The 14,304-nt window shown below is 49.1% G+C and overlaps 1 protein-coding gene across 1 annotated transcript in view; it reads left to right on the forward strand.

Moving 5' to 3' along the window:
- Window positions 1–12,116: 12,116 nt before the first annotated feature.
- The window catches only part of LOC122545669 (interferon-inducible GTPase 5-like), a 35,628-nt gene continuing 33,440 nt past the window's right edge, over window positions 12,117–14,304 (forward strand). The window contains exon 1 of the mRNA XM_087988487.1: window positions 12,117–12,246. The gene's annotated coding sequence lies outside the window, so the exon portion shown is untranslated. The remainder of the gene's footprint in view (window positions 12,247–14,304) is intronic.

Consider the following 14,304-nt stretch of genomic DNA (forward strand, 5'->3'; position numbering starts at 1 on the left):
CTGACCGTCCCACTCCCCTCCGGCCCCACTGACCATCCTGCTCCCCTCCGGCCCCACTGACCGTCCCGCTCCCCTCCGGCCCCACTGACCGTCCCACTCCCCTCCTGCCCCACTGACCCTACCTCTCCCCTCCGGGCCCACTGACCATCCCACTCCCCTCAGACCTCACTGACCGTCTGGTCCATTAGCTGCTGTGCTCTGATCCCCTCAGGCCCCCCTCCCCCACTCTCTCCACATGGTGAAGCTGAAAAAAACCTTTAAAAGTTCATGAAGCAAAGAACAAGAAAAGCAGAAACAGGAGGCGTGGACCATAAGGCCGAGGCCTGACCTGTGCCTGGACACTGCCTACTCCACACCACCATCTTGGAATGACATCCCCTTGGGTGTGGAGTCACGTGTAGGCCTGTCCAGGTGAGTATGGCAGCTTCCTTCCCGGAGGGAGCGGTCAACCAGGTACGTTTTTACAACAACCGACCGCAGTGTCATGGTTAGCATTAGACTCAGAGTTCCAAACTTTCAATGGATTTAAATTGCACGCAGCACTGTAAACAGCCCAGCTCAGCCCAGTGTAAACCCAGGCCATAGGCTGCTCGCAGTGTGGTCTCCTCTACACTCGGGAAACAAAGGACAGACTGGGTCACCGCTCCACAGGACAGCCGCGTTGTGTCCGCAACAATCACCCTGAGCTTCCAGTTGCCTGTCACTTCAACACACCACTTTGTTCCCATGCCAACATCTCCGACTCAGTATGCTGCAGTGCTCCAGCCAAGCTCAGCGCAAGCTGGAAGAACAGCACCTCATGTACTGATTGGGTACTCTAAAGCTTTCTGGACTCAATATTGAGTTCAACAATTTTAGGGCTTGAGGCACCTTCTCCAACTCCCACACACCAGGCCTTGTTAGATATGGTCTGCTATGCTGACCATTATCCATTCCCTTGCCTGTCTATCTGTTCTCTCACACCAGGCCTTGTTAGATATGGTCTGCTATTAGTGTGAGTCACTGATGGTCCCCGTGAGCGACTATGTGCTGTCCCAGGCTGACCTTTACCCTCCTCTGTCTGTCCAGCTGCTTTTCGCTGTCTCTGGGCTCCATCTCCATCTGTCAGTTACTCTTTCCCCCTCCCCATAGCCTTTCTCTAGCATTTGCACTAACTTCGTCCAAACAACCACCAGTTCCGAAGAAGGGTCACTGGACCCGAAAAGTTAACTCTGCTTTCTCTCCACAGGCACCGCCAGAGCTGCTGAGTTTCTCCAGCAATTCCTGCTCTTGTTTCTGATTTCCAGCGTCACAGTTCCTTGGGGTTTGTTTTCACAAGTGAGTTGCTGGATTAATCATTTAGTGATATAATCATGAGGCCATTCCTCCCCTTAACTGGATCAGAACAACATTGAGATAGGAATTTATCGAATTAAAGAAATAATTGTGAATCATTAAAGAAACAAATTCTTGGACAGACCCGACATTAAATGGACGAGTTATTGTGAAATAACGTTACTCACATGGATTCTGGGTAATCCAAGATGCAGGACAGGAAAGATTTCTGGCTGTAAGAGTTGCTCTTTATTTGAGGTATTTTAGGTGTTGGAGGTGATTTCCTCAAATTCCAGGAGCAGCAATTACTGTTTTATATGCTGTTGCATTGTTTTGGAACTTTGGGGAAAAAAAAGTCAAAACAGCAGCAGATTAAAAGGGAGAAGAGCAGACAAAGGAAGCACGTGGTGAGGACAGTGCAGAAGAGAGAGAGAGAGAGAGAGAGAGAGAACCTGCACAGTTACTGCCTTTGAATTCGTGTATCGCTAGACATCGGAGAGCATCTGGGAAAATTAACACACAGTGAAATTCACAACTAAATTTGGAGGAACCTGTTGGGCGAAGTCCACAGAACAGAATCAGATAAATTAATTGTTGTCTTAAGTCTGTCCAAGAGAAAGGCTGCAGTAGTGAGTATAGTGGATTCTTTCTTGATTATATGTTTTGGAGATAAGTCTCTTGATTAAACTTAAAATATAAGTCATCGCTATTAATTTAACCTGGGGCAGTGTTTGTAGAGGAATAAGACAGTGTTATGATTAGATTAGATTAGATTAGATTACAGTGTGGAAACAGGCCCTTCGGCCCAACAAGTCCACACCGACCCGCCGAAGCGCAACCCACCCATACCCCTACATTTACCCCTTACCTAACACTACGGACAATTTAGCATGGCCAATTCACCTGGCCCTGCACATCTTTGGACTGTGGGAGGAAACCGGAGCACCCGGAGGAAACCCACACAGACACAGGGAGAACATGCAAACTCCACACAGTCAGTCGCCTGAGGCGGGAATTGAGCCCGGGTCTCTGGCGCTGCGAGGCAGCAGTGCCTGGGTCTGTAGATTGTGAAGGAGCAAAAAAGGCCTTTGCAGTGATATGTACTTCTTGTCAGATGTGGGAGTTTAAAGAGAGTTTAAGGGTTACTGCGGATTATATCTGCCATAAATGCTGTTGGATGTGAGTCTTATCAGATCGAGTGAATCGGTTGGAGAGACAGATAGAAGCGATGAGGAATTTGCAACAGCAACAGTATGTGATGGATGGCAGTTATAAGAAGGGGGGAAAGTCTCAGGTACAGTCACACAGATGGGTTAACTCCAGGAAGGGTGAGGAGGTCAGCACCTAGGGCAGGAGTCTTTTGTGGATATACCCATTTCAAACAGGTATGCTATTTTGGAAAATGTAGGGGTGATGGATTCTCAGGGGAACGTAGCACGAACAGCCAAGTTTCTGGTATTGAGACTGGCTCTAAAGCAACGAGGGATACGTTGTCTTCCAAGAGATCAATTGTGTTAGGGGATTCTGTAGTCAGAGGTACAGATAGACGTTTCTGTGGCCAGCAGAGAAAAAGCAGAATGATGTGTTGTTTCCCTGGTGCCAGGATCAAGGATGTCTCAGAGACGGTGCAGAATGTTCTCGCGGGGGAGAGGGGCCAGGAGGAGGTCATTGTCCACATTGGAACCAACGACATAGGAAGGGAAAAGGTTGAGACTCTGAAGGGAGATTACAGAGAGTTAGGCAGAAATTTAAAAAGGAGGTCCTCAAGAGTAGTAATATCTGGATTACTCCCAGTGCTACGAGCTGGTGAGGGCAGGAATAGGAGGATAGAGCAGATGAATGCATGGCTGAGGAGCTGGTGTATGGGAGAAGGATTCACATTTTTGGATCATTGGAATCTCTTTTGGGGTAGAAGTGACCTGTACAAGAAGGACGGATTGCACCTGAATTGGAACGGGGCTAATATACTGGCAGGGAAATTTGCTAGAACTGCTCGGGAGGATTTAAACTAGTAAGGTGGGCTGGGGGGGGGGTGTGGGAGCCAGGGAGATAGTGAGGAAAGAGATCGATCTGAGACGGGTACAGCTGAGAAGTTGTGGGCAGCGCGGTGGCACAGTGGTTAGCACTGCTACCTCACAGCGCAAGAGACCCGGGTTCAATTCCCGCCTCAGGCAACTGACTGTGTGGAGTTTGCACGTTCTCCCCGTGTCTGCGTGGGTTTCCTCCGGGTGCTCCGGTTTCCTCCCACAGTCCAAAGATGTGCAGGTTAGGTGAATTGGCCAAACTAAATTGCCTGTAGTGTTAGGTAAGGGGCAAATGTAGGGGTATGGGTGGGTTGCGCTTCGGCGGGTCGGTGTGGACTTGTTGGGTTGAAAGGCCTGTTTCCACGCTGTAATGTAATCTAAAAAAAAAGTGAGGCAAACAGGCAGGGACAAGGTAGGACTAATAAATTAAACTGCATTTATTTCAACGCAAGGGGCCTAACAGGGAAGGCAGATGAACTCAGGGCATGGTCAGGAACATGGGACTGGGATATCAGCAATTACGGAAACATGGCTCAGGGATGGGCAGGACTGGCAGCTTAATGTTCCAGGATACAAATGCTACAGGAAGGATAGAAAGGGAGGCAAGAGAGGAGGGGACTGGCATTTTTGATAAGGGATAGCATTACAGCTGTGCTGAGGATATTCCCGGAAATACATCCAGGGAGGTTATTTGGGTGGAACTGAGAAATAAGAAAGGGATGATCACCTTATTGGGATTGTATTATAGACCCCCTAATAGTCAGAGGGAAATTGAGAAACAAACTAGTAAGGAGATCTCAGCTATCTGTAAGAATAATAGGGTAGTTATGGTAGGGGATTTTAACTTTCCAAACATAGACTGGGACTGCCATAGTGTTAAAGGTTTAGATGGAGAGCAATTTGTTAAGTGTGTACAAGAAAATTTTCTGATTCAGTTTGTGGATGTACCTACTAGAGAAGGTGCAAAACTTGACCTACTCTTGGGAAATAAGGCAGGGCAGGTAACTGAGGTGTCAGTGGGGGAGCACTTTGGGGCCAGCGACCATAATTCTATTTGTTTTAAAATAGTGATGGAAAAGGATAGACCAGATCTAAAAGTTGAAGTTTTAAATTGGAGAAAGGCTAATTTTGACGGAATTAGGCAAGAACTTTCAAAAACTGACTGGGGGCAGATTTTCGCAGGTAAAGGGACGGCTGGAAAATGGGAAGCTTTCAGAAATGAGATAACGAGAGTCCAGAGAAAGTATATTCCTGTCAGGGTGAAAGGGAAGGCTGGTAGGTGTAGGGAATGCTGGATAACTAAAGAAATTGAGGGTTTGGTTAAGAAAAAGAAGGAAGCATATGTAAGGTATAGACAGGACAGATCGAGTGAATCCTTAGAAGAGTATAAAGGCAGTAGGAGTATACTTAAGAGGGAAATCAGGAGGGCAAAAAGGGGACATGAGATAGCTTTGGCAAATAGAATTAAGGAGAATCCAAAGGGTTTTTACAAATATGTTAAGGACAAAAGGGTAACTAGGGAGAGGATAGGGCCCCTCAAAGATCAGCAAGGCGGCCTTTGTGTGGAGCCACAGAAAATGGGGGAGATACTAAATGAATATTTTGCATCAGTATTTACTGTGGAAAAGGATATGGAAGATATAGACTGTAGGGAAATAAATGGTGACATCTTGCAAAATGTCCATATTACAGCGGAGTAAGTGCTGGATGTCTTGAAATAGTTAAAGGTGGATAAATCCCCAGGACCTGATCAGGTGTACCCGAGAACTCTGCAGGAAGCTAGAGAAGTGATTGTTGGGCCTCTTGCTGAGATATTTGTATCATCGATAGTCACAGGTGAGGTGCCGGAAGACTGAGGTTGGCTAACGTGGTGCCACTGTTTAAGAAGGGCAGTAAAGACAAGCCAGGGAACTATAGACCGGTGAGCCTGACCTCAGTGGTGGACAAGTTGTTGGAGGGAATCCTGAGGGACAGGATGTATATGTATTTGGAAAGGTAAGGACTGATTCGGGATCGTCAACATGGCTTTGTGCGTGGGAAATCATGTCTCACAAACTTGATTGAGTTTTTTGAAGAAGTAACAAAGAAGATTGATGAGGGCAGAGCAGTAGATGTGATATATATGGACTTCAGTAAGGCGTCCGACAAGGTTCCCCATGGGAGAATGATTAGCAAGGTTAGATCTCATGGAATACAGGGAGAACTAGCCATTTGGATACAGAACTGGCTCAAAGGTAGAAGACAGAGGGTGGTGGTGGAGGGTTGTTTTTCAGACTGGAGGCCTGTGACCAGTGGAGTGCCACAAGGATCGGTGCTGGGCCCTCTACTTTTTGTCATTTACATAAATGATTTGGATGCGGGCATAAGAGGTACAGTTAGTAAATTTGCATATGACACCAAAATTGGAGGTGTAGTGGACAGCGAAGAGGGTTACCTCAGATTACAACAGGATCTGGACCAGATGGGCCAATGGGCTGAGAAGTGGCAGATGGAGTTTAATTCAGATAAATGCGAGGTGCTGCATTTTGGGAAAGCAAATCTTAGCAGGACTTATACACTTAATGGTAAGGTCCTAGGGAGTGTTGCTGAACAAAGAGATCTTGGATTGCAGGTTCATAGCTTCTTGAAAGTGGAGTCGCAGGTAGATAGGATAGTGAAGGCGGCGTTTGGTATGCTTTCCTTTATTGGTCAGAGTATTGAGTACTGGCTGTCCAGGACATTGGTTAGGCCACTGTTGGAATATTGTGTGCAATTCTGGTCTCCTTCCTATCGGAAAGATGTTGTGAAACTTGAAAGGGTTCAGAAAAGATTTACAAGGATGTTGCCAGGGTTGGAGGGGTTGAGCTACAGGGAGAGGCTGACCAGGCTGGGGCTATTTTCCCTGGAGCATCGGAGGCTGAGGGGTGACCTTATAGAGGTTTACAAAATTATGAGGGGCATGGATAGGGTAAATAGGCAAAGTCTTTTCCCTGGGGTCGGGAAGTCCAGAACCAGAGGGCATAGGGTTAGGGTGAGAGGGGAAAGATATAAAAGAGACCTAAGGGGCGACCTTTTCACACAGAGGGTGGTACGTGTATGGAATGAGCTGCCAAAGGATGTGGTGAAGGCTGGTACAATTGCAACATTTAATAGGCATTTGGATGGGTATATGAATAGGAAGGGTTTGGAGGGATATGGGCCGGGTGCTGGCAGGTGGGACTAGATTGGGTTGGGATATCTGGTCGGCATGGACGGGTTGGACCGAAGGGTCTGTTTCAATGCTGTACATTTCTATGACTCTATGACTATGACATTGGAAACTCAAAACAACTTTGACTGTTGTTGAGAGCTTTCTGGGAGTAAACGGTAAGACAGTAGATTAGTTGAAATGTTTGACTAAAGCCTCCTCCAAGGGGTCACCCATTGAAGACAGAGATGAGTTGGAATTTTGTCTCTCAGAGGGGAGTGTATCTGTGGAATTCTTTCCCACAGAGGGCTGTCAGGGCTGGGTCATTCAGTCTATTCCAGGCTGAGAGAGATTTTTAATCAGGAAGAGAATCGAGGGTTATGGAGGAGCGGCAGGAAAGGGGAGCCAAGATGATCAGAGCAGCCGTGATGTCACTGAATGGTGAAGCAGACCCAATGGGCTGAATGGCCTGTGTCATGTGGCTGTATCCTCATCATCATTTCCTTCATTTTCAAGCATGATGTCATCCTGGAATCCAGGTATGAAATTGTGGGAGTGTAATTCCCCCAAAAACACCAGGGAGGTGTTCCCTGTGGAAGGTCAGGAGCCTGACTAAAGCTCATTCTTCAAGATACTAACGGGGACAGATTGCTGGTTCAGGGGAATTGTTTCCACAGAACAGAGCTTGTTCCTGCTCCATGATGCATCGATCAGAGAGGTCCTATTGTACTGAGATATGTTGCAGATTACAGAGGGACATAGATAAGCAGAGCTAAGCTGAGAGGTGGCAAATGGAGTTTAATGTGGAGAGTCTGAGGTAATTCACTTTGGAAGGAGCAACAGGAATACAGAGCACCGGGCAAATGGTAAGATTCTTCACAGTGTAGATGAGCAGAGAGATCTTGGTCTCTATATACATAGATTCCTGAAAGTTGCCACCCAGGTTGATAGGATTGTTAAGAAGGCATATGATGTGTTAGCTTTTATTGGTAGAGGGGTTGAGTTTCAAAGCCACAAGGTCATGTTACAGTTGTAAAAAATTGTCTTGTGGCTACACCTGGAGTATTGCGTACAGTTCTGGTCACCGCATTATAGGAAGGATGTGGAAGCTTGGAGAGGGTTCAGAGGTGATTTACTAGGTTGCCTGGTATGGAGGGAAAGTCTCACAAGGAAAGGCTGAGGGAACTGAGGCTGTTTTTATTAGAGAGAAGGTTGAGAGCTGACTTAATTGAGACATATTAGATAATGTTAGATAGGGTGGACAGTGAGAGCCGTTTTCCTCGGATGGTGATGGCTAGCACGAGGGGCCTTAGCTTTAATTGAGGAACGATAGATATAGGACAGATGTCAGAGGTAGTTTCTTTACTCAGAGTAGTAGGGGTGTGGAATGCACTGCCTGCAACAGTAGTAGACTCACCAACTTTAAGGGCATTTAAATGGTCATTGGATAAACCTATGGATGACAATGGAATACTGTAGGATAGATAGGCTTCAGATTGGTTCCACAGGTCAGCACAACATCGAGGGCCGAAGGGCCTCTACTGTGCTGGAATGTTCTATGTTCTGTGTACTATGAGATGATGCTTTATCTTTGTCACAGCATCACTGACAGGTTCTCCCAGGTGTGGGGTGATAAGCTGTCACACTGATGCTAATCTTATTAACCTCAACCACAGGCTGAAGGCTAAAACCCTCACTGAAACCGTGGCTGGGATTGAACTATAGTACAGCACAGAAACAAGCCCTTCGGCCCACCATGTCTGTGCTGACCATGATGCCATTCTAAACTAATCCCATCTGCCTGCACATGGTCTGTATCCCGCTAATCCCTGCCTGTCCATGGCTCTGTCTAAATGCCTCTGAAATGTTGCTGATGTTTCTACTTTCACCACATCCCCTGGCAGTGGATTCCTACCCCCTCTGTGTGAAAGATTCGCCCCGCACATCTCCTTTAAACTTGCCCCCTCTCACCTTAAACCTATGCCCCCTAGTATTGGATATTTCCACCTTGACTATCCACCCTATCCATGCCTCTCTGTCCTCACTGTATACAAACAGTGTTGGGGAAGCACATGGAGATAACGGTAATGATGGGGCTTGTTCTGAGCACTGGGACGGGCAAAGTCCTTCCCTAAACCCACACCAACATCCCAAAGCTGAAACCTCTGACTGAGATTCCCGCTCAGGTGTTGATTTGGTTTGATTTATTATTCTCACATGTACCTCAGTACAGTGAGAAATTTTGGTTTGCATACAGTACCAGCAGATCATACTGTACAAAGTGCATTCAGGCAGTAGAACAGGGAGAGGAATACAATGTTACAAGACAGTGTTACAATATTACAATGGTACAATATTACAATGTTACAAGACAGTGTTACAGTGTTACAATGTTACAAGACAATGATTTACAGAAGAAAGAATTTCCTTAGCCTCCTGAGAAATGCCTGTCACTTCCTAAATCTTGGAAGTTCTCTCTCCTAAAAACAAGTTGACTCTGTGTGTAACTCTCTGGGATTCGGGAATCATGATGTCAGAGCTAACGTTAAACTCAAAGGCCATTGGCCAGTGGTTTCCTACATTTGGAAAACTTCTAAATGTCTCTGTGCTGGAGAGACACACCATCAACACTGGCTTGGCTGGAGCTCCGGAATCAGGTGGGAGACAAAATCCCAAGAAAGAGCATTCTCCAAGGTGCAGTTACCAGGAGCAGAGGTCAAGTTGAGCTGAGCTGAGCTGAGCTATTGTCAGAACATCCAAGTAGAGGCTAGAGGAAGCTGAAGTCTGAGAAATGCCAGGAATCTGAGCAGGAATTCTGTAAGCACACAAATCCTGGAGCTGCAGGAGGCCATTCAGCCCCTCGAGCCTGCTCCGCCATTTGTTACAATCCTGGCTCATCTCATCTTGGCCCCAGCTCCACTTCCCTGTCCCCTCCTCCAACCTTTCACCCCGTTTCTAATTAAACATCTGTCTCTCCCTTCCTTAAATTTACTCCATGTCCCAGCATCCATCACACTCTGAGCAGTGAATGCCACAGATTCATGATCCTTTGAGAGCAGTCATTTCTGCTGAACTTAAACCTGCCGCCCCTTCTCCTGAAACTGTGAGCCCTCATTCTGGATTATTCCCACATGAGGAAACCCCAGGCACTTAAAGAAAACTAAAATCCTGCGGATGCTGGAAATCAGAAACAACAGAGAGACTCAGCAGGTCTGGCACTGTCTGTGGATAGGGAGAAAGAGGGGGAAGACAGGGAGAGACAGACAGACAGAGAGGGGGAGAGAGAGAGAGAGAGACAGGGAGAGAGAGGGGAAGACACCCAGAGAGAGAGAGAGAGAGACAGAGTTTCATGTCTGAGGTCATGTGTGATGGAGGTGCTGCTGACCCACTGCCTGCAGGAGCCTGCAGGGGGCGCCGCTTTCACACTGAGATAAGGGGGACTTTACCCTCTGGAGGGTTGAGAGTCTTTGGGACTCCTTGTCACAGAGAGCTGTGGGGGAAAGTCCTTGTGGATATTTAAGGCTGAGAGAGACTCTTGATCAGTCAGGAAATCGAGGGTTACTGGGAAAGGGCAGCAAACTGGGCGTGAGGAATGTGGGATCAGCCAGGATCCTAGTGAATGGGGGAGTAGGCTCAAGGGGCTGAATGGCCTCCTCCTGTCCCTATTTCTGATGGTCCTATCAGGATTGCAGCTTTGATTGAGCTGTAGTGTTGTTTCCGGTCTGACCCAGGATATCTTGGCGAAGCCTGTCACACTGTTTCCTGATTGGGAGACTTGTATGTTGCTGTGAATTGGAATATCTACCAGTTGCAGGGCATGCCCTGGGTGATGGCGGACCGAGGTTGGGAGTTTGACCAGGAGGCTTTGCCTGAGAGAAGGCCACTTCAGTGAGATCCTTCAGGTGTTTGATGGTGATTTCTCTTGGAGTGAGGCCATTCTTGGACAGTGATCCCTGGGACCCAGGGTGGACGCCCCCTGTCTCTGTCAGAGCCCCAGGGTGGACGCCCCCTATCTCTGTCAGAGCCCCCAGGGTGGACACCCCCTGTCTCTTTCAGAGCCCCAGGGTGGACGCCCCTCTCTCTGTCAGAGCCTCCAGGGTGGACAGCCCTCTCTCTGTCAGAGCCTCCAGGGTGGACGCCCCCTGTCTCTGTCAGAGCCCCAGGGTGGACGCCCCCTGTCTCTGTCAGAGCCCCCAGGGTGGACGCCCCTGTCTCTGTCAGAGCCCCAGAGTGGACGCCCCCTGTCTCTGTCAGAGCCCCAGGGTGGACGCCCCCTGTCTCTGTCAGAGCCCCAGGGTGGACGCCCCCTGTCTCTTTCAGAGCCCCAGGGTGGACGCCCCCTGTCTCTGTCAGAGCCCCCAGGGTGGACAGCCCTCTCTCTGTCAGAGCCCCCAGGGTGGACAGCCCTCTCTCTGTCAGAGCCCCCAGGGTGGACGCCCCCTGTCTCTGTCAGAGCCCCCAGGGTGGACGCCCCCTGTCTCTGTCAGAGCCCCCAGGGTGGACGCCCCCTGTCTCTGTCAGAGCCCCCAGGGTGGACGCCCCCTGTCTCTGTCAGAGCCCCCAGGGTGGACGCCCCTGTCTCTGTCAGAGCCCCCAGGGTGGACAGCCCTGTCTCTGTCAGAGCCCCCAGGGTGCCCCCCCCCCCGTCTCTGTCAGGACCCCCAGGGTGGACAGCCCCTCTCTGTCAGTACCAGCTGAGGATGGTGACAATGTCACCAGCTTTTTCCCTGTTCCGTCCGGAGATCGACAATCTCCCTGATTTGGGACCTACAGTACTGTCTCTGGGAACAGTAATCCAGATAATCCAGAGCTAGAGAGTGAGGGGGAGAGGGGTGGGGGTGGAGTGACAGTGGAGGGGGAAGAGGTGTTGGAGGGGAGAGGTGGAGAGGGCGTTGGGTGAGGGAGGGGGTGAGTGATGGGGGAAGGGTGGAGTGACAGTGGAGGGGGAGAGGGGTTGGGGGGAGGGGGAGGAGGAGAGGGAGGTGGGTGAGGGAGGGGGAGAGTGATGGGGGAAGGGTGGAGTGACAGTGGAGGGGGAGAGGGGTTGGAGGGGGAAGGGAGAGGGAGGTTGGTGAGGGAGAGGGAGAGGGATAAGGCAGGGTGAGAGGGTGTGGAGAGGGATTGGGAGAGTGAGGTGGGTGAGGGAGGGGGACATTAGTGAGGGAAGAGAGAGGGACTGAGGGGGAGAGGGAGGGGCAGGGAGGCAGTGATTGGGGGAGGGGTAGCTTGGTAACAGTCTCTGTCCAGCTCTCCCCCACCCCAAATGACCAGGCGCTGTTTAAATTGGAGAATGTTCCTGATTGTAATGTTCCTGGGAAGGACGAAGCTGAGGTTGAGTTTGGGAATTCAATTCTCTTCATTCTGAGTGACTGGATCAGAGAGTCCCCTGGCCAGCAGGAGGCCATTCAACCCAGCATGTGGCTGCCAGCCCCCAGAAGTGCCCCTTCCCCCAGCCTGGGCAACAAGGAGTTAATCCCAACAAAGAGCCCCCTTGTGTGAGTGTGAGGCTTAGGGACATGTGAGTCAGTCAGCCAATACCCATCAGGTGTTTGGGAGGCAGGAGGGGCTCCTGATTTGACGAAATGACTGAGAACAGAAACTGAAAGAGGAATCGTTCCCCAAGAGCAGAGCAGTAGCTGTGTTACTGACAGTGTCTGACCGCCCTTTGGTGGAATCAATCTGCAACAGCCCCTTCCATCTGACCCTAGGGATCAGTCACTGGAGCATTCAAGCAGCTGAAAGGTGAGTTTGTGAAACAGCATAGACTGGAAAGCTCCCTCACAATCTCACCGTACACGAGGGAGGAACAGAGTTAAAACTCGCACACCATCAAGTTATACTCCAACAGGTTTATTTGGAAGCACACTAGCTTTTGGAGCGCCGCTCCTTCATCAGTTACCTGTCCAGGTACCTAGTGCTTCCCAATAAACCTGTTGGACTTGAACCTGGTGGCGTGACCCCAGTCCAAGGGCACCTCCACATTGAGGGAGGGAGGCAAGGGTCTGGGAGGGTGGGGAGGGAGATGGGGGACAAAGGATGAAGGACCTCAGATTTTCTTGTATTCATGCCCAGGATGTGGGTGTCACTGGCTGGGCCAGCATTTACTGACCATCTCTAATTGCCCAGAGGAGAGTTAAGAATCATCCACATTGCTGTGGGTGGAGACACATATAGGTCAGACCAGGGAGGGATTAGAGGTGTTCCAAACCAGGAAACCTAATCATGGCGTTCCAAATCAGGAAGGTTCAGTTAGAAGTATATCTGGGGGGTGGGGGTCAGTCTCCACGAGGGACAGATTATAAACAAGTGGCTGAATGTCTCGAGTCGGGATTAGTGAATGAGTTTCTCCCAGCGAGGTATCGATGTGATCTGGAAGATGCTGCCTGAGCCAGTGGAGAGAATAGGTTCAACAGGAACGTTCTAAACTGGGAATGGGATAAATCAAGATAGCAAGAGTCCAGAGCCTGTATGTTCCTGCCGGTTTGAAGGAGAGGCTGGTAGGGATAGGGAATGCTGGATAACTAGACAAATTGAGGCTCTGGTCAAGAAAAAGAAGGCTGCATATTCTGGGTATAGACAGCTGGGATTGTGTGAATCCCTCTGACTATCAGGACAGTCAGAGTATACTCAAAAGGGAAATCAGGAGGAGGGAATAAAGGGGACATGAGGTAGCTTTGGCAAATAGGGTTAAGGAGAATCCAAAGGGATTTTAACAATACATTAAGGACAAAACAGTAATTAGAGAGGGAATAGGGCCCCTCAAAGATCAGCAAGGCCATCTATGTATGAAACTACAGGAGGTGGGGGAGATAATAAACAAAGTATTTTGTGTCAGTAACCACTGTGGAGAAGGATCTGGAAGCTAGAGAAATAAATAGTGACGTTATGAAAAGTTACAGAGGAGGAAGTGCTGGATATCTTAAAATGTATGAACGTGGCTAAATCCCAGGGACCTGATCAGGTGTACCCCAGAACTTTGTGGGAAGCTAGGGAAAACAGTGAAGAAGCTGCACAACAGGATCTGGACCAGATGGGCCAATGGGCTGGGAAGTGGCAGATGGAGTTTAATTCAGATAAATGTGAGCTGCTGCATTTTGGGAAAGCAAATCTTAGCAGGACTTATACACTTAATGGTAAGGTCCTAGGGAGTGTTGCTGAACAAAGATACCTTGGAGTGCAGGTTCATAGCTCCTTGAAAGTGGAGTCGCAGGTAGATAGGATAGTGAAGGTGGCATTTGTATGCTTTCCTTTATTGGTCAGAATATTGAGTACAAGAGTTGGGAGGTCATGTTGCGACTGTACAGAACATTGGTTAGGCCACTGTTGGAATATTGTGTGTAATTCTGGTCTCCTTCCTATCGGAAAGATGTTGTGAAACTTGAAAGGGTTCAGAAAAGATTGACAAGGATATTGCCAGGGTTGGAGGATCTGAGCTACAGGGAGAGGCTGAACAGGCTGGGGCTGTTTTCCCTGGAGCGTCGGAGGCTGAGGGGTGACCTTATAGAGGTTTATAAAATCATGAGGGGCACGGATAGGATAAATAGCCAAAGTCTTTCCCCTGGGGTCGGGGAGTCCAGAACGAGAGGGCATAGGTTTAGGGTGAGAGGGTAAAGATATAAAAGAGACCTAAGGGGCAACTTTTTCACACAGAGGGTGGTACGTGTGTGGACTGAGCTGCCAGAGGAAGTGGTGCACACAGTTCATGGAGACCTGAGAGAGAACAGGATGGCTATGTGTCTGTACTCACTGCCAGCCTGGGCTGACCACACACCAACACACACTGACACTGACACTGATTTG

This window comes from Chiloscyllium plagiosum, unplaced genomic scaffold (assembly GCF_037043375.1).
Source record: "Chiloscyllium plagiosum isolate Xiang-an unplaced genomic scaffold, Cpla_swu_hap1 HiC_scaffold_6, whole genome shotgun sequence".
Lineage (NCBI taxonomy): Eukaryota > Metazoa > Chordata > Chondrichthyes > Orectolobiformes > Hemiscylliidae > Chiloscyllium > Chiloscyllium plagiosum.